The sequence below is a fragment of the Aythya fuligula genome, chromosome 2, assembly GCF_009819795.1.
Source record: "Aythya fuligula isolate bAytFul2 chromosome 2, bAytFul2.pri, whole genome shotgun sequence".
In the NCBI taxonomy this organism is placed as follows: domain Eukaryota; kingdom Metazoa; phylum Chordata; class Aves; order Anseriformes; family Anatidae; genus Aythya; species Aythya fuligula.
In genome coordinates, this window is record NC_045560.1 from 23,322,798 (window position 1) to 23,349,622 (window position 26,825).

The 26,825-nt window shown below is 38.6% G+C and overlaps 1 protein-coding gene across 1 annotated transcript in view; it reads left to right on the top strand.

The window, feature by feature from the left end:
* Positions 1-26,825, top strand: part of ZNF804B (zinc finger protein 804B) — a 237,973-nt gene that overhangs the window by 142,443 nt on the left and 68,705 nt on the right. The window lies entirely within an intron of this gene.

Sequence of the window (26,825 nt, forward strand, 5' to 3'; positions counted from 1 at the left end):
CTTCGAAACCTTGTACTGTGTGGGTCTGTAATTGAGCTTTACATTGCAGTAGATTGTAGGACCACTGTGATGTGACGGTGTGCATGTAACCATGGCTACTGCCATTTTTCAGTCCACTTTTCCTGGTATGTAACTGCAGTCACAGTTTTGGGGTTACTTTATTTTTGTCTCATTTTTGAACAGGGAGCCTTTGAAATAGAAGTCCTCCATGATATAGAGTTGCTTACCATCCCCAGTCTTTCAGACTTTGTGAAAAGAGGTTATAGTGAAATCATTCAACTGAGTTGTTACAATCTGTCTGAACCCATTAAAAGCTGATCACTTCTAGGCAAGTCTGCAAGCTCACGTTTGCTATTGACAGGGAGAGCTGGTGTTCGTGACAACCTTCAGGGAAAGCATCTTTCCTTGAGATAAAGACCAGTAAAGCAAACTGCACACCTTTCATCACAGTGTGCAATGAAAGCAGGTCCAGAGCCAAAGTCTACTGAAATCAGTTGAATCTTTTAATTTACTTCAGAGTTATTGTTTGGGTCCTACAGTAAAGTGAATCTTACCACTTCAAAGCAATGAGCAGGAGGGTGTGAGCTGTGGTGATGCAGGAATATGGGGACACAATGGATGCATGCAGTGGTTTCTTAGTATATTCAGAGGGGAGGTCTCTTGGGACCTATCTGAGAGAGAGAATTGGTCCCTTAAAACCTGCTTTTCTACCTTAGATAAGGAAGACACTGACACTTATCTTCACAAAAAAATTGAGTGTTTTAAGCAAAAATAGTTTTTGCAACTCAGCCAAGCAGCAATGCTATACAACCTCTGACAGAAAAATACTGAAAACACTAAAGAAAACTCTGCTGGTATGATGACTGCCTCTGTTCCCTTCAGATCATTTAAATCAGAGTGAGCCTGCATGTAAACAGAAGTGCGAAGCAGTGGAAGCCTATAGAATTCAGTAGAGCTCTTCAAACTGCAAATCTGGCCCCTAAGGCACACGCTGAAACAAAGCAATAGCTAATTTTTTTCAGACTGGCTATTAAGAGCAATCCATGACAACAATGGCTAATGGAAACAGTCAGCTCCAAAATGTAGAGCTAATGCATTGCCTTCAAAAGAAACGGAGTTAATCAGTTATTACCGCTAGCTGCCCTGCTTGGGCACAGTTTCTGCTGGAATGTGCTGTCTGTTTGGATTCATATAATGTAGCCTGCAGACCAGAGTGCTAAGAAGATTTTAGCACCAGTTTTCATCCTGTTTTTGGAGGGGGAGTTACTATTTAATTTATATATATGTGTGTATGTGTGTATTTTATTGCTTCTTCCCTTTCACAGGAAAGATGTCAGCAGCAGCTAACTGTTAAAAAAAGCATTAAAATATTAGACCAGAATTTGAGGTGAGGTGATAATGCAGTCTATATTGCCTGGTTGTTAGATTAGCTTCCTGGCAAGGGAGTTGCAAGGATTTGTTGAAGAATAATAATTCTAAATTTGCCATACTCATAAGTGCAATTAATTGAGAACAGACTTCAGGGAATAAGGAGTCTTCTGCTGCTGGCTAAGAAGTGATTAGTAACTGGCGTAAAACTTCACTGTTCGGGTAAATACAAAAATGAGACATTAAATATGCCAGAACTATCTAAGCTCTCCTTATCACTACTTATGACTACTGACAACAGGCGTGTTTGTGATATGACATGAAGCCAGAATTAACTTTACGTATAGAATTTTCTATTCTGCTCACACTCCATGGAGACGGTCTAGCTGTCTGAGTGATTGGTTATGAGTACAGCTTTTTGCTTTGATGCACTCTTCTCAAATCACATTTGCTTTTCACACAGTCTGTTTTCTCACTGTTCATGCTACCCTCATTAGTATTTTAATCAATGCTCCAAAGAAGTGTGGAGGAAATTGCTGGTTAGCTAATGTTCAAACCTCCAAACCCTGGAGCCACGGTGAATTTTTTTCCATTGTCTCTTGAGACTTGCCCTGAGATCTGGCTCCCTGGCTATACAGATGCCCCAGCTGCCAGGCCCCATTGAGCAATATCCTGGTGTGCCTGGTACCCCACATGCACATGTACACCCCATACCTCAGCATACCACATCCCCAGAGGCTCTTGAAGGCAGTCTGTGAAGCAGCTGCAGGGATGGAGGTTAAGGAGCACAATGTGCTCATCCTTCCTGTCCAGGCTGCTCTTTAGCAATGGCGTAGATATAGCCAGGTAATCTTCTACCTTACTAGTCTTCTGTTCTCACCACTCATAGACAAACAAATTCTTCATTTTACCCCAAACTTCAGTCCCAGAATGCTGAACCACCCAAGCTGCTGTTTTATCTGTTTGTTTTTGTTTTGTTTTATTTTGTTTTTTAATGTCTCTTATTCAGTTTCTTGTTCTAGTTCTGCTCTCCTTACATTCATTCCTGATTGTGTGCCTTTCGACCATAATTCTCTTTTCTTTCCATCTCTTTGAGCATCCTATCCTTGATTCTTCTTTTGTTCTACATATTGATTTATTTATTCTATTCAGCATTTCTCTCTCTCCTTCTAACAACAGATTCTTGACTTTACAGTCCTGGCACCAAAATTAGCTCCAGAACTGTGACACTGTCATGTCCGTGATCCCTCATATCTACTGGTCTGTGGACAGCAGGAGTCAATCTGTAGCAGGCTGCAGATCTCTGACTTGAAGCTCCCTGCTTCTATAGTATGTTTCCCATTGGTATACAATCCTCTTTGACAAGGAGAATACCTTGCTATACCTTGCTACCTTGCTGCCAAGCTACAGGAGTAAGGAGCATCATTACTAGGGATCACTGTCCTTGGCAGCTGCTAAGCACAGAGGTCCTCTTTAACTATAGTGAGTGCCATCCCTTGCCAGCATCAACCCTTGCTGACACAGAAGTCTACTGAGGAAGCTGACATATTATGCTGTGGACCTGGGAAAAAAATGTGATCCAGAAGAAAGAACACAGTCATAAAACAAATGTATTCTCATCCCCACTGATACAGCACCATGGGTACCTTGAAGGTTTAAAGCTATTCAAGCCTTCCCTCTTCTCTGGGTATTTCTCAGTATTCTTAGCACCACTAAACTCTTCTTACAACTTTCACTACAGAGACAATATCAGATTATTTTCTCCCAAATCTTTCTCCCCATCTGAGGCTGGCTAGACTTTATTATCCAAGGAAAGAATGTTAAATAATATGATAATATGAAGTAGATTTTAATATAAGGTTTGAGAAAGGTGTATTTTCTAAGTAACTGCATTTGTGAATAAGTATCAAACTTCATATCTTCCTTAAGTGCAAATGCCAAATATGTTCCTGCCCAGGAATCCAAAAGAATTGTTGAAAGAAACCATGCTTGAAGATCTTAGTGATCTTAAATCATCACAGTTAGTTCAAGGCATGACAAATTACCATTTATAATGATGCAAACAAAGTTAGAAATATGAAGAATTTAGGCAAGTGTAAGTTCAGAAAAACTTTTCAAAGTAGAGCCAGCCTTTCATATGTGACTCTGTGCTTGTGTACTGGGTTTACATCACAAAGTTTTGGTAACAGGGGGCTGCAGGGGCGGCCTCTGTGAGAAGACACCAGAAGCTGCCCCACTTCAGATCAGAGCCAGCTCCAGATGGCTCCAAAAGGGACCCACTGCTGGCCAGAGCTAAGCCAGTGAGTGATGCTTGATGGGCTTCTGGGAGACCAGGTTTAAGGAAGGGGGAAAAAAAAAAAAAAAAAAAAAACCTACGTAACAGCAGCTGGGAGAGAGAGGAGTGAGAACCAGCCCTGCAGCCCCCAGGTCAGCAGGAGGGCAGGAGGTGCTCCAGGCATGCAGTAGAAGTTCCCCTGCAGTCTGTGGAGAGGCCCCTGGTGGAGCAGGTTGTCCCCCTGCAGCCCATGGGTCCCACAAGGAGCAGATCTCCATGCTGCAGCTTGTGGGGGAGCCCCTGGTGGAGCAGGTGAATGTGGCCTGGAGGAGGCTGCGGCCCATGGAGAGCCTCCGCAGGAGCAGGCCCAAGGCCGGAGCTGCAGCCCGTGGAGAGGAGCCCACGCAGGAGCAGGGAGTGTGGGGGGAGCTGCCACCCACGGGGGACCTGTGCTGGAGCAGTTTGTTCCTGGGGAATGGACCCCGTGGCATGGAGCCATGTGGGAACAGGGACACTGAGTGACTGTGAAGGAGTGGCAGAGACAAAGCGTCAGGGACTGACCACAGCCCCCATTCCCTGTTCCCCTGCACTGCTCAGAGAAAGTACATAGAAGAGGGTGGATGGGGGGTGGTGGGAAGGTGTATTTAGTTTTAGTTTCTCAGTGCTCTGGTCTGTTAGTAATGGGCAATAAATTATATTAATCTCCCTACACTTAGTCTGTTTTACCTGTCACGGTAGTTGTTGAGTGGTCTCCCTGTCCTTATCTCAACCCCTGAGCCATTTCCATCATATTTTCTTCCTCTCCCTTTTCCTTTGAGGAGGGGGAGTGAGAGAGCGGTTGTGGTGGAGCTCAGCTGCTCAGCTGGGTAAATCCACCATAGCTTGCTGATACAGTGTCAAAGCAGTTATGGATCATCCAGGCTAACTAATGTAGCCCTGCTGATCTTGAACTCAGCCCAAGTGCTTCCTTGCCATGGACTTAATAACTCAGCTTCTGACTCTCCCTTTTTCCCTACAACCACACACATTTTCTAACTGTAATGTAGCCAGGTAGAGCTTGTAGTGTTAAATGGGAGACTCATTTAGAGCATGACTAATCTAAGGGTCTGTGCAAAAGCTTTGGTGAGAAGCATAACTCACTCAGAGTCCTGGTGGATTAGATACTTGCCAGCTGCATAAATAAATCTGTGTCCATATGATTTAAACTATATTCCCCTCCCAGATTCTTCCCCTGCCATCCTTCTCCCCATGCATGGCAAATAAATGATTTCTGAAGCTGCTAGATTAAGTACTGATTCTGTCCAGGTTACCAGATGTTTCAAAGACAGAGGGCATTTTTTTTCAGCTCCAGCTGCCCTTCTACCTCAAACAAGTTACTGTTGATATAGACAAAATTTTCAGGAGGTACTTGTTTCCTTTGGTAAATTAAGCGGAGGAGTCAGGCCATAAACCTTAATGACAGTGACAGGTCACAAGTCTTAACCTGCCATTCCCACCAGAGCATGGCCAAGATAAGGTTAGGAGAGCAAGGACAAGATGAACAGGCAAGGAATCACAGAGCCGGGGAGGTACAGCAGGTCCTTCCTCCATGGGAGTTGGCGGCAGCTCAGAAATAGCCTCATAAACATCAGGTCTGTGAGGAGAGAGTGACCACCAATACAAATCACAGAAGGCACTCCCTATACAGTCTGCTGGAAGACTTCTGGCAGACTCTCTAGGCTTAAGATATTTCTCAGTGGCAACCCTCTTTTTTGTCTTCTTTTTTTCTTCCGAATCATTAACTATTTTCTGGTGCTCAGCAGTTTGCTTTAAAAAGTATCAGTTTCAGAACACTATTAATACACAAATCTTAAATATCAGCCTGTGTCTTTTAATCTATTCATGTAAGTTGGAGAGATAGAGAGAAGACTGAAAGGGTTCAGTTCTTTCCCTGGAAGCCATCAGCTCTCTATTATTGTTAATCTAATATCATTATAAATTATTATTATTATTATTAATTACTTATTAATAGAAACCAATATTTTTATTTTTTTTTCTAATCTTCTGTGATTTTTGAAGGGAAGATCAAAAATCACTGTAGTTCCACTGAAATTCATAGAGCCATACCAACCTTCACTGGGGAAAGAACTGCCTGCTATTTTCAGTTCTGCATTATGTCATCAAACTTTAAACCTTTTGGAAATAGCTGTAGGATGACATAACTTTTTTTAGATAGGAAGACACAAAGTATGTACAAAGATATTTTCACTCTTAAATCCAACTGAAATCACAGGGAGACAGGTGTGAAAGACGTTTGTGGATCTGGGCTCAGATCCTGAAATTGTTCCTGATCTGTTTTTCTCCATTCTTATGACTTTTTTTCCGGCGGAGACTAAATAAGGAAAAGAAAGAGAACCAAAAGGGTTATATGTATGTAACTGGGCAATTGTTTGCATAACTTATATTCAGTTTAATTCTTACTGACTTTTTGGGAGATTTGATAGGAAACGATCTCTGTATTAAACCCTAATAAATATGACTTTAGGTCTAGATATAAGAGGCAATTTAAGACTTATTGCACTGGTAAAAGTCTGCAGTATCTTCACTACATCCTACTGAATTCTTTTGAATTTCAACTTTGTATAAGAAGTAGCATTTTGCCAAGTAAGTTTCAGTAACTGCTTTCCTAAAGGAAAAAAAAAAAAAAAAAAAAATTATGCTGGAAAGTCATATTTACTAATATACTAAATCTTCAAGTTGCTAGTTATATAACTTGGTTTATTTATTATGGCTTTTGGTCATAAGTAGCTCAAAAAGGGACTAATGACACCTTCTAAAGAAATTCAGGTACAGACATAGATGTTGTAAGAAGTGGGAGATTTTGTGCTATTGCTGCTTTTCAACACCACAGAAATTACAGATAAAAAAGCCCTTTCCGTAACAGAATGCTAATGCTGGAATATGTATACACCACTTCTCTCATGTGGCTGCAAATTATTTAACATATTTATTCACTCAGCTGGTTTGGACTAGTGATTTGCCTTTCTTAAAGAATAGACACACATTCATTTACCCAACAGCTATAGATTTTGAAGTTGAATGGCTTATCAGTTTCAGCACAAATATCTAGGGCTTGATTTGATTTACTGAAGGTTAAGGTTTGCCTGAAGCCACAAGTTTTTGGAGCATCATGGATGGAAAACACTTAGATCCTCGTCTGCTTTGGCTGAGAAGGCAATAACGGCTACTGGTGAATCAACTACTTTGGAAACTGTGGGGTTAGTGACACTTTAACTCCCTGCAGCTTTTTGGTAAGTGAATGCACATCTAATATAATACATTACATTTGGATATGCCCATAAATTGTGTGTGTTTGTACAGCAAGGTGCTGGTATTTCACAATTTGACCCCTTTGTATACCAAATATTGGAGACAAATCTTGTTATAGATGTTAAAAGAAGAAATGCAAAGACAGTACCTGCCTTTTATATAGATTCTCTTGGCTGGAGAATCCTGCTTCTGCAATGCAAAATGCAGCAATGCACTCATCTGTGGCAGCTGCCAGCAAAGATAGTGAAGAGGATCTGCATTCAACTGCATTCAAGCAGCCGTGCTGGTACGTTGTACAAGATGTTGTTTTAACTGTGTGAATTGCCAGTCTGACACATGGGGTATTGCCAGAGGTGTATGGCCAAACATCTCTGTACAATGCACACAACACTCCATTAATAGTCAATGTGTAGCAGGGGAAACCTGGACCCTAAAATGTTGTTTCTCAGAAAAATCATCACTATGTAGCTCAATAGACTCCTATGGGTAGGGTGAGAGAGATTATAAACTCTGAGGGGTAATAAGCCAGGTTATTACCCAGAGTCAAAGACCTCTGGAATACATGTATGTAAAGGGACACCCTCTACATAGAAATGTGAGGAGTTATGCTCATCTCTGAAAACTCATATTTTTTCTAACTAAAAACTAATGTCTAACTAATTCTATGTTGAAGGCGTGAAAAGCCTATATTTCAGCAGAGTGCAAAAATGCACCAGCATACCACACCTTATCTTTTAACACCTTATATTCAGGTGCTTTCTGTCCCTGGTGGACCCAGAATTGGGCTAAACCATTAAATTCCTGTCTTCTCCTGTTTCATGTGCTGTGCTGCAGTATTCAGGACCTGAAAGCAGAGTGGGGTTAGTAGGGCAGCTACACAACTGGCTCCTTCCATGCAGCAGGTATTCTGCTTGTTGTGAGACAGTGAGCCAAACTTTAGGGTGCCACAGCTAGATGTTGTGGTTTAGAATAATCAACTGTGTAAATAAGTGCTATGTTTCTTTGCACAAAGGATAAATTTTTTGATATAAAAATATTTTGATGTAAAAATATTCGAGTGAGTTTGAGACTTTTATTTCAGGCTTTTGATAAGGCTTTGTTCAATCAAAGATCAATATATATATTGAGTATATGACGTTATCTATATATTGAGTATATTACATACGTTATTTTTTAGAGGTTTATAGGATGGATAGTTGAAATGCAAATATGTTCATGACCAAACCAAAACACTTGAGTACATCTTCTGTGACTTAAGTTTTTACAGTCTGTGCCCCAGAAAGGAGAGACATTAAATTTCATTTGAACAAGAAACAAAATTAATGTTATGAGTTAATAAAATTAATTAGGTGTGGAAATTCAGCACATGCAAAGAAGCTAAAATAAATTTCCCTTCAGTGGTGTACAAGCAGTATATGGGACCCCTGTAGAGAGCAATATTATTTTCTTTACAGAAGTTGAAGTACTTCATAAAGGTCAATATTAGTCATTTTTATTGGTGTTACAAAGAGGTTACAAAGAGCACTGACATAAGTGAAGATGTATCGTTTTGGATCTATGAGATCTAACCAATGGTATACCACATGCCATCAGCAGCAAACTCTGTGTCAGCAAATAATGAACTTGCAGCTCCAAAAAAATGTTTGTACAAACTGCACTGTGCAACTTCACATAATAAAAATACTTACATAGACAAACCTGTTGACAGGTCACAGAATTGTAAATATGTCAATGACCATTTTTTATATTTTTAGCTCTCCAGATATGCAAAATAGTTCTAAGATGAGTAGGCAAATGATTTTACATAGCAAAAATAAATAAAATAAAATAAAATAAAATAAAATAAAATAAAATAAAATAAAATAAAATAAAATAAAAATTTAAAAATACATTTTAATCTGATAGCACAAAAATATGTAGGTCCACAGAAAATAAACTCAAAATGTATTTACTGGCCATTTCTTGTATTTTGATTCCTTGATTGGGTTCCCTGGGAAAAAGCAGTCTCCGTCTGGGCAGTTTATTGCACACCCAGAAAAATTTGGAGCTTTTTTATACTTCAGAGGTCTTTATGTTTTTATTTCTGTGTAGTATTTCTGAAAGGAAAGTTTTGTCACTTCTCAGCTTTTGTTTTGCTGGGGAAGTCTCCACTCCATGAACATCTCTAAAAGAGTGGTAAACAGGTCCTCCTCTGCCTAGAAATTTCTTTAACATATTTGTAGTTTGTAAGAGGTTCCTAGTTTCTCATTCCCATCTCCATACATTCAAAGATTACTGCATTCCTCCTGTCACGTTATGTAAAGAGTTTTCTGTGGAAAATCCATGTTATGTGCCACATTGATAGCAATAGTATCTTTGTATTATGAGGATTGTTTTGTCTGTGACAATCGCAGAACACGAAAAAAAAAAGGCAAGTTTTGTAAAAAATTGTCTTTTTTTTTTTCAATATAAAATTGGAAGAAACAGATGAGCTTTTGAATGTATGAGCCCTTCTTCAGGTATCCTTTATGCTTATAGAGAGAATATAGTAATAACTCAACTTTCAAGAAACAGGGCATGTTATTCCACTTGTATTAGAAAAGCTTTTCTCATTTTACACAAATGCACACAATGTGTGATGATTGGTAACAATGTACTCTGTCATAAATTGTTATTATTAATTACTTCTATAATGCCATAGGTGTGTATGGCACTGTACAGACAAATAAAAACTGGCAGTTCCTTACCTCAGGGAACATGGAAACAAAATTGCACATAACACAGCCAACGATGACAATAAACAAAGGGAGCAGGTGGAGAAATGTGGAAGCCAAAACTTCCATGATGGTATGAGATGCACTTCATTTGATGCACATCCTGCTTGCTCCTTTTTTTTTTTTTTAATGACAATAAGTGCATGAGACACAGCAAATACATGAACAGTGTCTGGAATGACAGTACACTGAAGCTGGTTCTGTTTGAGTTGCAGGAGCTGGAGACGAGATATCAGATGGTCTTCCTAGTAAAATAGAGCAGATAATTTCAATCCTGGATGACCTGAGCTGCTCTGTGGGGAGTTTTGCTCTGCATGAGCTTGTGTGACCGCAACACCATTTATATGGAGCTTCTTACATGTATATGCTTCAGTTAAGAGCCAAGTTGTTCTCAAGCTGAGGGACAGGGATAGACCATCCAAACTCAGGAACAATCAAGCAGGAAGTCAAGCAAAATGGCAGGGAACCTGCAGGTTTAAATAATCATAGAAGCATAAAACCTAAGAATAATATGCTTCTAATCATAGAAGCATAAAGACCTAAGGTTGGGAGGAAGCTCAAAAGATCATCAGGCCTTACCTTTTGTGGGGAAAAAAGGAGTCTAGGTGTGATTACCTAGCACCCTGTCCAATCATATCCTGAAAACCTCCAGTGATGGGGTTTCTACCACATCCATGAGGAGGTTTTTCCAGTGACTGATTGTTCTCACTGTAAAAAGTTTATTTCTAATATCAAGACAAAACCTCTTCTGGTGCAGCTTGTACCCATTGCTCCTTGCTTCTCCATGTGGCTTCTTGTGAAGAGAGCTTCCATCCTCCTTGTAGCTACCCTTAAGGTACTCTATTATTATGATGAGGCCCACCCTGAGCCTTCTCTTCTCCACAAAGGACAGACCTAACTCCTTCAGTCTTTCCAGCCCAGGAGACAAGTCACAAATAAGGAGCTCCTGATTAAACTGAAACTTAAAAAAGAATCATACAAAGGTGGCAGCAGAGTCACATCAGCCAGAAGAAAGAGACACTGTCTAATCAAGCAGGGATGGGGTTAGAAAAGACAATACCCACCTGGAGTTGAATTTGGCAAGAGATGGGATGGACAAAACGTTTCTTCAGGTATATCATAAGCAAAAGGAATACTAGGAAAAATATGGGCCTTTTGCTGAATGGGAATGGGCTCCTGGTGACAAATGACATGGAAAAGGCTAAGGTCCTCAAAGCTTCCTTCATGTCAGTCTTTACTGATAAGACCAACATGAAGGAACCCCAGGCTCTCAGGGATAGAGCAAGAAAGATATGGAGGAGGAAAGGAAAGAGCAGATTACGGAACATTTAATCAAATTGGACATACAGAAGTCATCAGTCTTATGAAGGTCAGCAAAAAGAAGTGCAAAGTGCTCCTTCTGGGGAGGAATAACCCCATGCACCAATATAGGCTGGGGGCCATCCAGCTGGAGTACAGCTTTGTGGAAAAGGACACAGGGGTCTTTGTGGACAAGAGGTTGAACAGGAAACAAGAGTGTGCACCTGAAGCAAGGAAGGACAAGAGCCTCCTGGGCTGCTTTAAGCAGAGTCCTGCCAACATACTGAGGAAGGAAACTTTTGCCTTTTACTTAGCACTGATGAGACAAATATGGAATTTTGCGTCCAGTTCTGGGCTCTCCAGGACAAGTGAGACATGGATATACGTAAGTCCAGTGAAGAGCACTGACGATGAATAACAGAATAGAGGATCTGATATATCTGAGGAGAGACTGAGAAATCTGAAACTATTCAGCCTGGAGAAAAGAAGGCTCAAGGGGATCTTACCCATGTGTATAAACACCTGAAGGAAGGTTATAAGGAAGACGCACAGACTCTTCTCAGTGTTGCCTAGTGTAGTGGGTGTCCATGGAAAGGTGTTGGTAGTTGGAAGGCTGCAGAAGTAACCTCTGTGAGAAGTCAGGGGCTGCCCATGCCAGACACAGCCTGTTCCAGGTGGCTGGCACCAAAATGGTCACACTGCAGGACACAGCTGAGCAAATCAGCCAAGATGGTGGTGCATCTGTGAAAACATATTTAGAAAATGGCAGAAAATATTGGACAGAGAGGAGAGGAAAGAAGAGAACAATAAAAGAGAAACAGCAGAGGGAACATCAAAATCAGAAGAAGAGGAAAAGGAGATGCTCCATGGAAGATGAGATATTCCTGGAGAGCAGCCTATGGAAGATCTGTACCGGAGCAGACGAAAAGAGAAGGAAGGAATGATGGAGATAAACAACTCTGTCCTGACCACAACCACCCCTGCACTTTCATTGTGGCCATGAAGGGACTGAGTGTAACCTGCAGCAATAAAAAGGATGTTGGAAAGGAGTCTAGAGTGAAGCTGAGGCCAACCCAACCCCACCTAGTGACAGGACAAGAGACAATGGGCACAAATTGAAATACAGGGATTTCCATTTAAACAAAGGAAAAAAGCTTTTTTTTTAGTTTGATCAAACACACTGGCACAGGTTGCTCAGAGATATGGAGTCCCCATCTTTGGAGATACTGAAAGCCTGACTGCATGCAGCCCTGAGCACCCTGCTCCAGCTGAGTGTGCCCAGATCAGCATGCTGGACTGGACAATCTCCAGAGGAGCCTCCTGGCATCAGGCTTTCTGAGACAGACTGAGACATTGCAAGGAGAAGCCTGGCAGCTGTTCTGGATTACTCTTTGCATTAAGAAGTTTGCATTGTGGATTTCAGTAACATTTTGTTTTGTTGTTTTCATACAGGTGAAATCACAGAGTTTTACTTGACACCACTTTTGGAAAATACTCACCTGTGTGAAAATAACTCCACGAGTATGATTACTATTGTAATCACCCATAAAGATAAGATATTATATTATTTGCATAATTAATTTTATGTACAGATGCATCAAAGGCAATTTAGTATGAAACATTTTATTAGTTTTTGTCAATAGCAATGAAGAGAGCTTTATTTCATTTCACTGTAGTTCAAAAATACTCCTAAGGGTGCTGTTTCTAATTTCCTGTTTGGGGAACCAATTGTGCTATTAGCAAAACAAAATCCTCTATTGTTTTTAGCAGCAATATTCAGTTTTTATAATTATTATTTCCTGGGAGATATGCGCAGAATTTGAAATGGAAGAGATAAGTCAAGTGACACATAAATCTTTAGAATTAAAGCCTGAAAGCACATCCAATGTGATGTTTGCTGTGACACATAGTTTATTGGTGTTCCTAACCTTGTGACACCCTTTTAGTTACATTTATAATTACCTATGATTTCAGCCATATTTCTAGCAGCACTTTATTTAGGAAATGTATAATGAAAAAAAGTATTTTCTTGGAAAAACAGCTCTTCTGTCAACATAGAGTAATATTGATATCGTATATGGTGCTATTATTTTTGGTAATTAAATAAATTTGAGAAACAAAATATAGAGAATGAAGAAGACATTCTCAATACTGGTAAAATTGCCTGGACCACAGAAGAATTGACCTGGACCCACAATTTCATCAAAGTGGAAAACTGTTTCTTCTGTATATTTTCTACTGTGTAGATGAAATGGCTGTACTAAAAGAGCATGTTAACATTTGCATAGAAGGTAAATAGGATATATATGTATCATGTAGCCAATTTAACAGTGCACTACAAGTATACTAGATATCTATCTGATTAGATATTTAAATAATGTTTGTTTTTATATCTGGTACAGTTCTTGAGAGCTAAGTGCTCTCAATTGAAGTTTATTTGCTGCTTGAATCTCTCTAAACAGAATAATTTCTCAGAGGGTGCCTATGAGCTACCCATGCAAAAAGAAAACATTAGTCAGTGTCAGAAAATATTACATGGTAGAGTGTTATTTGTCCAACTATGCTGGTGTTTATTCTGGCTGTGTTGTTTCTATTTAGCTTATGTTTTGAGTATATTACAATTTATTTTATTTTATTTTATTGTATTTTGTCCTTGTGATTGTTTTGCTTTATAATCTGTTCAGGTAAGAACTTTTCAGACACCATTACAAAGAAAACACTACAAAGCTACCAGTTTACTCCAACACCATTTCATTCATTATAATTTCTCATTCTACAGTGTCTTCTAAAAGATGCTAAACTTTTTGTTGACCACATGATAATTCAAATTGTGTATACCTTTGGTTTTGCCATAGTAGCTTTTAAGAATGCCCTTTTAAGTAGAGAGGAAAAGAATATATGCTAGAATCCTGCTGAATCCTTGAGTTGTATGTGTCTGAGTGCTAGTCTAAAGCACAGTTAATGTAAGCCAGGTTAAAAACAAAACAAAACCACCACCATCATCGTCAACAACAACAAATAACACACCTAAAACCATTTTTACCAGAAAATATCCTCATAACTGATTAATAAATAGGCAACATTTGCATGCTCTCAACTACACATCCTCATAACGAAATAATTGTCTTGATGTGCATAGCTGTCTAGCAGAAAAGAACTCATGGAACTGAATCACCTCAGAAACATCTCACATTTGCTCTGTCCAAATGCTAATAAAACTCAGTAAAATTCCATAATACTTTGCACAAAAAAGCCGACAATACTTTTCTCCTTGTTGCATCTGCAATGTCTCTCATTTGGAGATATTTTATTTTCCAAAGCAAAGATTTCCTGAAAAAAAAAAAAAAAAAAAAAAAAAAAGCTTCTGTTTTGTGTTTAAGTCTTATGGGATTAAATCATGAAATACATAGCTGGCACATACAAAAGTGAAAAAGATGATGTTTTGAGCTTCTTTCATTTTTATTGAGCATGTTTTGCACCTTGTATAAAAATAAAAAATAAAAAATAAAGCCTTTTGCAAGTTCATATCAGTGTTCATATCAAAATGATTAGGACTTTCACACACACACACACAAATAAAAATCTGATGTAGCACAACACTCAGCCTCCAAGAAGAAAAAAAAAAAAAAAAAAAAAAAAAGAAAAGAAGGAGAATGAAGAAGTAAACTAACATGTCAGGAGTATTCCTTGCCTACGCTGAACAAAGAAAGGCAGAACAAGGAATACTCTCACAAGGAAAGTGAGAGTGTTTGCAGTGTTCAGAGCTCCAGTTTGACAGACATGGACAATTCCTAATGACAGTACTTAAAAACACTTTCAAGGGGATAACAGGCCTAAAGACCAAAGGAAAGAGACAGGGCAAGAAACAACAGTGTTGGGGTAAGTATCTTCTGTCAGGACCCTGAGGATGCTCAGTAATACAGGAAGTCTAGACAGACGTTCAGCTGATGGATGCTGAAGGGTTTTGCCTGCTAGGAGTACTCAGAAAAACAACCAAAATTAACTTTGCTTTCATATTCTAAAGTTAGAGCTCACTCATCCTAACTCCCAGTCTCATACTCTCCAAAGTCACAAATTACTTTTTGTTCTGAAGTCACATGGGCACAAGAATATGGAAGAAAAAGTAGTAGAAATGGGAGTAATTGAGCAAAAGAGATGTGATCTCTCTCGGCTCATTTAGAAAAACGAATTATTTTAATTGCGAGTCTGACACATCTTTATAGAGTACATGAAAATATAGGCCTGGTGATTTTTTTTTAAGGTTGGCCTACAGGGGTTCATTCAAATCTTTGCTGAACAGCTCACTGAAGCTCTAATTGAAACATTTAATTTGGTACTCCATAAAAATACCTTGAAATACATTTTCTCACAGTACTAGCAAATATTAAATGTTACTTATTACAGGGAGGGAAAAGATGATCCCGTGAAAAATTGATTTTTGCTTCAGAGGTGCCAGAAGGAAGCTAATTAACAAAATGAGTGCTGCATACATGAAGTAAGTCAGTTTTGATTATACAGTGAGATTTTCAGTGTGAAAGGACAGCGTATTTTGTCATAGTTTTTTAATTCTCTTTTTAAGTAGCATGTAAAAGGATCTGTACATATCTACACATGCATAATGTTCACTCTTCACATAGTGTATTCATTTAAAACTCAAACAAAGGAATCAAGGACAACTGTACCATAAATCAAGGACAGATTGAAGATAACTGAAGCTATACAAAATCTTTTTTTTTCTTTTCTCTCTCTTTTTTTTTTTTTTTCTTTTTGTATTAAAATGGCTTTTGAAGAAATTCTTGGTTATGTCTGACATTTCTACTGATGAATGCTGGTGTTCACTGGAGCATACTAATAGGGAAAACAAGGAACAAATGAATGTCTTGAAGTAAAATGAGGGTCATTTTAAAGATATGCATAGAGGAGTCTTACCCACTAATATATGCAGCCTGTGTAACCCAAGGTTGATAAGAAGATGAAGCACCATACGTCTGTGAAAGAATCTGTAGAAGTTAAACCCTGTTCCTGCATTAAAATTTCTGGCTGCTTTTCCTTACTTCCCAAATTGCCACAAAGTCAAGTACTGTTCTTTCTCAAAGGAAATTCTGCTCTTTCAAAGAGAGGAACTAAAACAAGGCATGAGTCCTGCAAGGCAATGGGAACATGGAACACCATGAGCAAATACAAGGTGGTGTCTGCAGAACAACAACTGTTGAAAAATTTGACAAGAAATTGGCCTGGAGATCAGTCAGGAGGAATGAATGCAGATAACTCATTGGCTTAGTTCGTACTTTACGGATAGTGTTGTCCTGTGGTGGCTCCATTATTCTTGGTGAAAATATTTGTTCACTCTTTCTTTCATTATAGTGAGTTAATAGTTTTCCTTTTTTAATATTAGAATTACCAGTTTGTAACTGACATGGGGATATTTTCTTTCACCTGTTGCATTGATTAAGATTTACCTGATCATTTGTAACTCATGGAATCATACAATGGTTCAGCTTGAAAGGGACCTTAAAGATCATCTAACTTTTCTTTTCTTGTTTCTTGTTGTTTTTAACCAATACAAATAACACCTAATATTTGGTCAATTGATGAGCCAATACAAAAGAAAAACAATGAAGGATCCTGATACCAAAATGTTTGATAAAACTCTCATCAAGTTAAGCAGAAGAAACACACAATAGTATATTTTATTGGTATTACAAAATGGTTTGGGCTTCAAATAAACCTAATACATTTGTTTAAAAGGATGAAAAAAAAATACAACTTTCTAAATTGAAACTAATAAGCAAAATGTTAGACTTCCAGAAAATCTTGACATGAAGCTATAGAAATGTTTTTGTGTAAATCATTATGTAATTTTGCTACTGACAGGAATATTTCCAAGTCTTCACAACTAATAACCTTGTTAATACCACACTTCAATTTATCCCCCCTTTTTTTTTTTTTTTTTTTTTTTTTCTGATGACTGTTCATTTCTTGCTCTAATAAAAGAAAGAAAATTAAGCTGAAAAAGGTGATTATGGTCAAAAGAAAAACAAATGTATTAAGAGATTATTTTAACATAAATATTAAAAATACACAAGTTTTTATTATATTTCAGTAGTTACTTGTAGTCACCAAAAAGATGCAACTGGTCTGTGGGCAGAAGAATGATACAAATGAAAATCTGGGAGTTACATTCTTTGCAAATGTGATACTGATATATATGTTACATTATTGTAAGTAATCCAGACTTTAAAAAGTTGAATGTACTGAAATAGATCCTAAAACTCAAACAGTAAAAGGAACCAGTCAAACCATACTTACATGAAGCAGATGAAGAAGTAGAAATGGTCAGACTTTTAAGATCCCAAGGATGAGGCTATTTTTAACAAAATAAAAGATCATTTCAGTGTTGGAAAAGCTACAGAGAGAAAGGAAAGGAGTACAACTGCCTGACCCTGGTCAGATCAACCCCTGACCCTGGTCAGATCATACCATCCAATCTTTTGTGTCCAGTTCATGTCAAGATAATAGATCAAAATAAAGGCACTTGAGTTTTTAAGACTGCCTTTTTTAGAAGTACTTTCACTTTTGAAGGTCTCCGGTATTAAAAGCTATTTCTCTCTATACTGATGAAAATCTTTTACTGTGGTCTAGAATTATAAAGTTCCTAGGATGACCATAAATCAAAATAATAGAAATATCTACTGTAAATGGAAATATTCATAATTATTTTCCCAGATGATCTTAAGATCCTAAAGTGAGTCTATTTTTACTCCAAAACATGAGCTTAAAATAAATAAATAAATAAATAAATAATCCATTATCCTTTACATTTCTTACTACAATGAGCAATTTTCAAATGAGATAAGCTTTTTGGTTTTTACATTTTGTTTTGTTTTTTATTTTATTAATAAAATGATGTGTAAAGGACACTATGCAGAACCAGAAATCATGCCATAAATAAATAAAAAGGTAAATGAAATCTGTGTGCCTCAGTAAGTTAATAAAACGACTCTGGAATAAATAATAATTCAAAATTGCTTAAAGATTCCCTGAAAAGGGAAATCTTATCTTGGTAAAGTATTATATGATGTAAGATAGAGCTCAGTAATGCGGAGTTTTGGGCTAGAATCTGTCCAAATGGTATTGGAGCCCATAGGCATGGAAATATTTTTCCAGGTTATTCTGATTAATGCTCTTCACTGAGCTCTTCAGCTAAAAATTCTTGTTCTCTCTAATTTAAAACAAGTTGCATTAAGTCTGCAGTAAGTAGATGGACCATTTGGAACAAAATAGGAGTATATAAAAGTTACGGGAGGTCTACATGGGGAAAAAATGAAAACTTTGTTTTCTTTCTTTTTGTCTGTATAAAAGAGTGATATAATTCTTTAAATATTTTAAATACTTTGAAAACCTTTAAAAGGTTGTTCTTAAATTATCACACGTGAAATATTAAAGAAAAAAAAATCTAAAGTGAGTAAGCATTGGAATAAACTTGTTGAAAGAGCTGGAATCAACAATACTGAAGGTTTTTAATTGCATTAGAAAAACATTTCAGACATAGCTGGCCTTGTCTTGAAAACCAGAAGTGGATGAAATGGGTTCTTCGTTCCATTCTCATCCATGTCTTATGACCCCTGGATCAGATATCTAATGTTCTAAGAAGTTCCAGTGTGATTCGAGTATGCTAACAGCCCCTTTCATTAAAGGCATAATTTCTTTAGCAATGTTAGTTAGGTGTTTGGTGTTTACACTTTGTCCAGGTTCCCTCTGCAGTCAGTCAGAGATAAAGGTTTCCTCAGAGACTGATTCATACCAGCCTAAGATGTTTATCTAAGACAGGCAGGATGAAATGATGCTTGGAAGGCCTGTTTCCCTCCATGGAGTAAGGAAGGAGTGTCTCAGATTACAGACCTAGTTTTACATGTCCAAAGGAAGGTAAGATGCATTCTTCCCTTAATCTACAATATTGAAGTATATCAGAATATTTGGCTTGGTTTCTGGCCCCTAGACTTCTCTTGGTAATTCGTTGAACCACATTCAGTATCTGCACGCGTGGAAGTTGGGGGCCACAGTGCTGTGGAAAGACATAATTACTTTCTTATCTCTACTTCTTAATCTCCCTCATTAATAAATCCAAGGGTTGTATAAAATCATTCCACCCTAGCGTTGCCCTGACAATGCCTGAAGAAGTGAACATGTGCAGTGTCTCTGTGTGATAGGATAGGCATAGAACTGGATGGACCTTTTGAAAAACTGAGTCCCATATTTCCCAGAGGTTATGCTGTTGTTTTGTAACCCAGCCTCTAAACCACCCCAGCTCAAAAAAGAGTTGAGTTTTGTTCCTCTCAGTGCTGTTTGTTGATTGCTCCATTATCTTATTATTCTAAAATAAGTTGTCTTAGCATCAGTATCTAACATTTTTTTTTCACAATTTATAGCCTTTTTCTTTATAGTATTTATTGTATCCATCGTATTTTTCTAATATTGTTCTTTAGTTCAGATAGCTCTTACCTTCCCTGGTAATTTTCTCTCAGGATATAAACAGAGAGAAGTCATAATGAGTCTCAGCTACTGCTTTGCAATGCAGTGGTAACTACTTCATTTTCTTTCTTATGGCAACTGAAATGACAAACTTTAATCTTATCATTCCAGTAAGATGTCTGGAGTCAGGCAGAGCCTGGCTTCATGTCCAGGTGAAATTTGGACAGGCTTACCAACGTACAGTGATATAATATTTGACTAGGTCAGCTGACATTTGTTTCCTGTTCCATTTTTTTCATGTTATGTTGAAAATTGGTGACTCAAGCATAATTTAGGACTGTCTTAAACTCAAGCTTTTGCCTTTCTGCATTGGTTCCAAGCTGCTTTTGTTTTCCATTCCATTTGCAATCCTCCTATCCTCAGATTTGTCCAACTGTACCATCTGGATCCTCTTGTATGAGGATCCAGAATGAGCAAATTTCCTTAGCATATTGTTACTTTTAGTGAAAATATCTAACAAGATTGGATATTCACCTAGTCATTTCTGCCTGGACCCCGAGGGGACCAGCAGGTCTCACTGGCCCTGTTTGGCCTCCCCTGGGGCTCCCCAACACTGCCCAGGGCCCCATTTCAGCTCCCAGGGCCATCAGCACTGCCCCAGATAGGCTGCAGCAGTGCTGGGCTCCAGCTCCTCGCAGCCCTGCCCTGCTCAGCCTTGGCCCTGCTGAGCTGGGCCCACCCACAGGCTGATGTCCCAGCCAGGCCACAGCCCATCCCCATGCCCAAGAAGGTGCCTGATGCCTGTTGTTGGGGTGTCCCCATCTGTCCCCTGGCTCCCCTGCTCCTGTCAGGGCCAGTGGGACAGGGCCTGGCTGAGAGGCCTGGTGCTGCAGCCCCCATGGGGACCCCCCATAGTCCCTGAAACCCCAGGTAACTCCCAGCTTGTGTGGCACCCTAACACTTCCCTAATACTCTCAATTCCCTAAAGATTCAAAGCCAGGTCATTTCTTTTAGTACAACCATAATGGCTAGTTTCCTTCCCACTCATCTCTTTTGGTTAATAAATTCTATCAGAATCTGCAAAGGTATGATTTTTATAATGCAGTTTGCTTTAAGGTTTACTTTGGTATAACATAGTGTGCTGCTATTCCCTACTCAGATAATAAATCCTAGCCATTATTCCTACTGTGGCTAGCTATTAACCATAGAGAAGGAGCTGCTGCAAATGAACTTTCAGGAAGAAATCATGGCTAAAGCTTTTTAAATCGAAGACCTGTCAGAATCTTTTCCTGTCAACAAAACAATCAATGTTACATTAGTCAAAAATATGCTCTTGATGCATTTAACTCCTGAGTCTCTTTAGAAATGCTGCTTGAAATTGCTGATGTGATTGGCATTTGACAGGCCATTGCTGAACCTTTTGTTATTTCTTGTCACCCTGTTCTGGATTGTACTACTGATCCCAGTAGGAGCTGGGAGCTTAGCGCTCCTTACTATGAAGTAACAATTGATATTGGATATCCAGCAAGAATATTCAGGGTTTGTGGATTCCAAGGACTTTATAGCAATTCTATGCACAGAACTGAAAAATGCAAGAAGATACATAAAAGTCACTGTTGGCATATACACACATAATAGTGGCCATTCCAGCCAGAATATATTCATTGTTTTAAAAGTTGACAAAATCATTACCAGAAAGTTCAGAGACACACAGTTCAATAAGCACAGTCAAGCTAAGTAGAAAAATGACCTGTAAAAAGCCTTCAAATTGGAGCTAGAATAGTATGAACATGTTTTCAGCCAGTTAAAAAATATTTCCTCTTTTCAATGTGTTCTCTTATCAGTATACCTAAAGTAATTCATAGGCCATCAGGAAGAGTTAGGCAGCATAATTTTATTGATAACACCCAAATGTGAGGTGAAAGTGCTTCCAGTGCAAAGTCCATGTCTTGAGATGTTCATGTACTCTCTTATGGCAGAATTTATTTCATCTGGCCTTAGCCATCTAAAAGTTTTCCTAAGTGTCTCAGCTAGTGTAACTATATTTAATGGTGAGAGAACACTCAAGGGAGTTTTCTTCCCAATCACATTAAAAATCAGTCTTATCCCTGAAGTGGCTGTATTTTGATAATTGTAAAAGGAGCTCAAGTCATAGCCTGGGTATCTACACCTTTGTGGGGTAACATTAGGGAAGAAAAAAAAAAAACATGCATCTTGCCAAATATGGAGGTTTTCTTTGTTGCCTGCTCTGCATTGACCCTTTTTTCACTGTCACAGTTTATCTGAGAGTATGATGTAGTAGTTGTGTTTTGTGGAAAGAAACAGAAAGAATGGCTGAATTTCACAAAATGTAAAACATAGACATACAGACTTTTAACAACACATGACAGAACTCTAATGGGGTTCAAAACTTTTAATTTTCTCGAGAATGACACATCTTAAAAAACAAAACAAACAAAACAAAACAAAACAAAACAAACAAACAAAAAAACATAAGAGGGAAAAATCACAACCCCAAACTATATCACAGTTATGGACCATATATATATAATGAACATATTGTGTTTTGGACCTCAGCCACCTTAGCCTCAACAGGCTGTTTGCAACACTAGGGTACTAGGGTTCAGCAAGATATCTAAATGAACTGAAGCATTCTCATCTGTACAGACATGAGACCAAATTAAATACATTTTAATATATGTTGCATTGACATCTTTAGGCAGACAATATTTCTGACTATCACAACAAGACATCAACAAAAGCTCTTCATGTCATTTTAAATTCTTGTCTTGTGGTTGAGGTGTGTGTGAGGGCTGTATTTCAACATACTTTGCAGTGGTTTTGTAGTACGTTGTAGGAGGTCATAAGCACCGTAGAAATATTAATGGTATGTAATAGAAAAGGAAGGAAGAGCAGACCATATTTTAATTCCTCCAGGAATAATTAGGATCATCCTCACACACAGAATCACAGAGCCACAGAATGGTTGAGGTTGGAAGGGCCCTCTGAAGATCATCTAGTCCAACCCCCCTGACGAGCCAGATCATCTAGAGCACACTGTGAAGGATAGCATCCAGATGGGTTTTGAATATCTCCAGAAAAAGAGGCTCCATAACCTCTCTGGGCAACCTGTGCCAGTGCTCTGTCACCCTCACATATGTCACCTCCCATATTCAGCCGGAACCTCCTGTGCTTCACTTTGTGCCCATTGCCTCTTGTAGTATCGCTGGGAACAACTGAAAAGAGACTGGCTCCATCCTCTTGACACCCTCCCCTCAGATATTTATATACATTAATGAGGTCTCCCCTCGGTCTTCTCTTCTCCAGGCTAAACAGGCCCAGCTCTCTCAGCCGGTGCTTGTTCAACAGATGTTCCAGTCCTCAAATGATTTTAGCAACCCCCCTCTGGACTCGCTCCAGTAGTTCTATGGCCCTCTTTTGCTGGGAAGCCCAGAATGGGATACTCTATGTGTGGCCTCACCAGGGCTGAGTAGAGGGGAGGATCGCCTCTCTTGACCTGCTGGCAACACTCTTCTGAACACACCCCAGGATACCGTTGACCTTCTTGGCCACAAGGGCAGCTTGCTGGCTCATGGTCAGCCTGCTGTCCACCAGGACTTCCAGGTCCCTCTCTACAGAGCTGCTCTCCAGTCTTTACTGGTGCTTGAGGTTATTCCTCTCTAGGTGCAGGACCCTGCACTTGCCTTTGTTGAACTTCGTGAGGCTCCTCTCGACCCATCTCTTCAGCCTGTTGAGATCCCTCTGAATGGCAGTACAGCCCTCTGGTGTGTCAACCACTCCTTTGAGCTTTGTGTCATCAGAAAACTTACTGAGGGTGCTCTCTGTTCTGTCATCCAGGTCCTTGATAAGTAAGTTGAACACACTTTTTTTGCTCTTCAATGTGAAGGTTAAAACATTTATAAACATTACAGGCATACTTAAGACACATAGATGGAGTTGGCATAGATCTGAAGCCTTTAAAAACAGTTGTTGATCTGTCAGTTTTATGTAGCACAAGCATACTGTAGGATTTTAGAATCATTAAATATAAAGAAAAGTATGTGCTGCGTGGCTAAGTCAAGTAGAATAGATCAGCCTGAGTTCTGCTTAGGTCTCTTTCTGTCTTTTTTGCCCATGATTTGACACTTCCACAATTTTTTCCTGGGAAGTTCAGTGAAAAATTTAATTTGGGGAAACAAAAAAAAAAAAAAAAAGCTTCTTGACAGCTTGACTGCATTACTTTAAAAGTACATCTGACTTTCCTTCCTTTGTTCAGGGTAATAGGGAGCTAAGTGAGATACACTGGGCAATGGGAAAGCCAGGTAATACTGATGGTATTAGCTGGGCTCTATAGCTGAGCTACACAGGCAGCTTGACCACTGGAGCACAGTGCAGAGAAATTGAAATGGCTCCACAGGTATCAAATCAGGCATGGAAAGGCAGCACTGAGACAGAGTTGGTAAGCTCTGCTGGACTTCAGTGCGGTGCACATCTGATTACTTTGATGTCTGTGTAAATGGGCTTCCTATCATTTCCTGTACAAAAATGTTCACTAAGTCTACACAGAACCTCCTCAGTGCAGACTCCATGCTGCTGAAAATCAGATGTATTCTTTCTGGGCCAAAGCTGAATCTAGAAGCAGTATAGCCAAGTTTTTGTTTTTTTTTTTTTGCAACACTGTACCTGAACTGTACATGATCTAGCAGATCAGAACTAAATGAAGCTAGCTCCAACGTGTCTCTGTGTAGTGAAGTCAGCCTGCAACATAAAAACAATAGTTACAACCAATAGTTGGGAGCTGGCTGGCTATGAGAACCTGACATGTGTCTGTATTGACTACCTGTCTTTATTCTAAGTTCTTCTGTAATATAAACAATAAAAACCATACTAGTATTCCTCTCAGACTTACACAGCTGCCTACTGCTAAGAAAATTGCATTGCTTATTATTTTGACAATGCAGCCAATTGAATTCCATTTTACAGATGCTTCGCGTCCTGGATAGATAGCAAGTACAGAAGGTGTTTCAAAACCAACAAAGACACATCAGCTTCTCCAAAAAGATTTTAGATTCACAACAACTGATCATTATTTCACTAATATTTAAAAAAAAAAAAACAACAACAACAAAAAAAAAACGAATAATAGGAAAAAAAAATTCAAACAAAATTGGGCACTCCTATAATTTGTGGAAGATGGGTATAGGTTTGCTTATTTCTTCTTTTCTGCAGCAAAATGACATTTTACTTGAGTCTGAACTGTGGATGACAATTAGTTTTGTGTCAGATTGTTTGGCAGAAGGCAAGGGAAGTGCTCCAAGCAAAGACTCTCAATCTGACATCCATGTCATCCATGGATCATCCATGTCATCCACTAACAACTGTATGAGGAACTGCTGCCTGTAGGGTCTTCATTGCTTGGAAGGGGACTGACTCTGCAGCGTCCAGTAAAGTTGCTTGGTCTGCTGAAATAACACAACTGCCTGACTTCTACATGTGATATTTGCTGATATCCCTGGCTCCTTTCTGAATGGCTGGTAACTAAAAGTGAGTATGAAGAGAGAAGTTCCAGTTCTCAGAAGTCTTCCTACTATATAATGAATACATAAGCGTACAGACCCGATACAATCTGATTCTTCATTGTTTGTGTTGAACCTACTTTGACGCTTTACAAGCAGATTGCTCTCCTGTACAATAAGCTCATTGAATACAATATGAAAATTTGTCTTTGTCTTCCAAATATGTTGGAATTGCTGAAGCAGGACAATTCAAGCTTTTTTTTTAGTTTTAGAATCTGTAAGGAATGGGCAATCACAAATGGGTAAATAATTATTGACCTAGATTCAGATTCTCAGTCTAAATTTAAATTTAAATATTTGTTTATATTTATATGCAATCAGGTAAATGTTGAGCTTTACTCTCTGATGTTGCAGACTCCCAGTTTTCCCTGTTTCAGAAAGTAAAAATGTGTTGAAATACACCAAGAAAGGCCACTCAATAAAGTGATAGTGTGCACAGACATTTGTGTTACATTGGCCCAAATGTGTCTTTAAGAGCCCAGGTTTCTCAAAGAGTTTAGGTAGAATATAGTAGCTATCTTTCCTATTGAACAGCACAGGCTTAATCGGTAAAAAAGAAAAAAAAAAAAAATCTAAAAAAGGCCATGTGTAAATAGAACATTTAATTCTTCTGAAGTAAAACAAAGACAAAAAGCAAATTGTCAAAAAAACAGCTGGCACAATAAATCTGAAAAGATTTCTTGCTGTCACTAGTCAAATCTACATAGGGGGAAAAATGCTATGCAATTCTGTGACAAAACATCTGAGTTTTGGTGCACAAAAACTGCTATGGCAGAAGCTCAACAAATCCATCCCTATTGGATGAAGATTATTAACAATATTAAAAAATAATAATAATAATAATGAAAAGAAAATAGGAAAAGCCCAAAACATCAAGGACCTTTTCAGACATGTCCAAATCATGTCAATTCATCTTTCTTGAGACACTGAACCCTGTCCAGTACAATTTGAAGTCATTCCCACTTTTTCAGGTTTTGGAAGAGGGACAGTTTGTTCAACAAACATTTCAGCAAGGTATGATGAATCCCCAGTAACTATTTCAGAAGTGATGCTTACTATGCCTCTATCGCTAATACAATGTCTGGGTTCTCTTTGCAGGTAAGAACATGCTTATACGTGTAGTAACTTTTATTCTGGTGCTGGTTTCTTACTGAGAGTTTCATCTTGCACTCTCTGTCACTCAAAGAGGTGAAGAATATCACCTTCTGGAATGCCCCTCTCTCTACAGGCTGTACAGAAAAAGATTCTCTGCAGTTAAAATTTGATAATGTGAGTGCCACTCTACATAGCAATGTAAAATAACATGACAATTTATGTTCTTAAATGTAAGCATGTGCTGAACTAATTTTCTTATAACCCACTACTTCAACAAGCAATGCAAGTCATGAGGACTGCTTCAGCTGGTGCTTATCAGGAGAGGTTGAGTGATGTTGATAACACCATTAAAACATATATAATAAAGTCACCAGAATGAAGCTGATAGTTTAGCAAGGAAATCAAAATCACCGTGACCACAAAAAGTGATGCAAAGATACAGTTTTATCTCACTGTCAGCGTGATCATAGAAAACAATTCACAACTATGACTTGGTCTCACTGTTAAAATTGTGGCAAAAGATCCAATGACTTCCATCACTGTTAGACTGGAACTATAAATCCTATCTCATTTCAGCTCTTAGCTATTCCCTTTGCCATTATGTTATTCAGACAGTTTCCGGTTCTTTCTTTTGCAAATATCATTGCTACATATGATGAAATATAATTTGCAAGCATC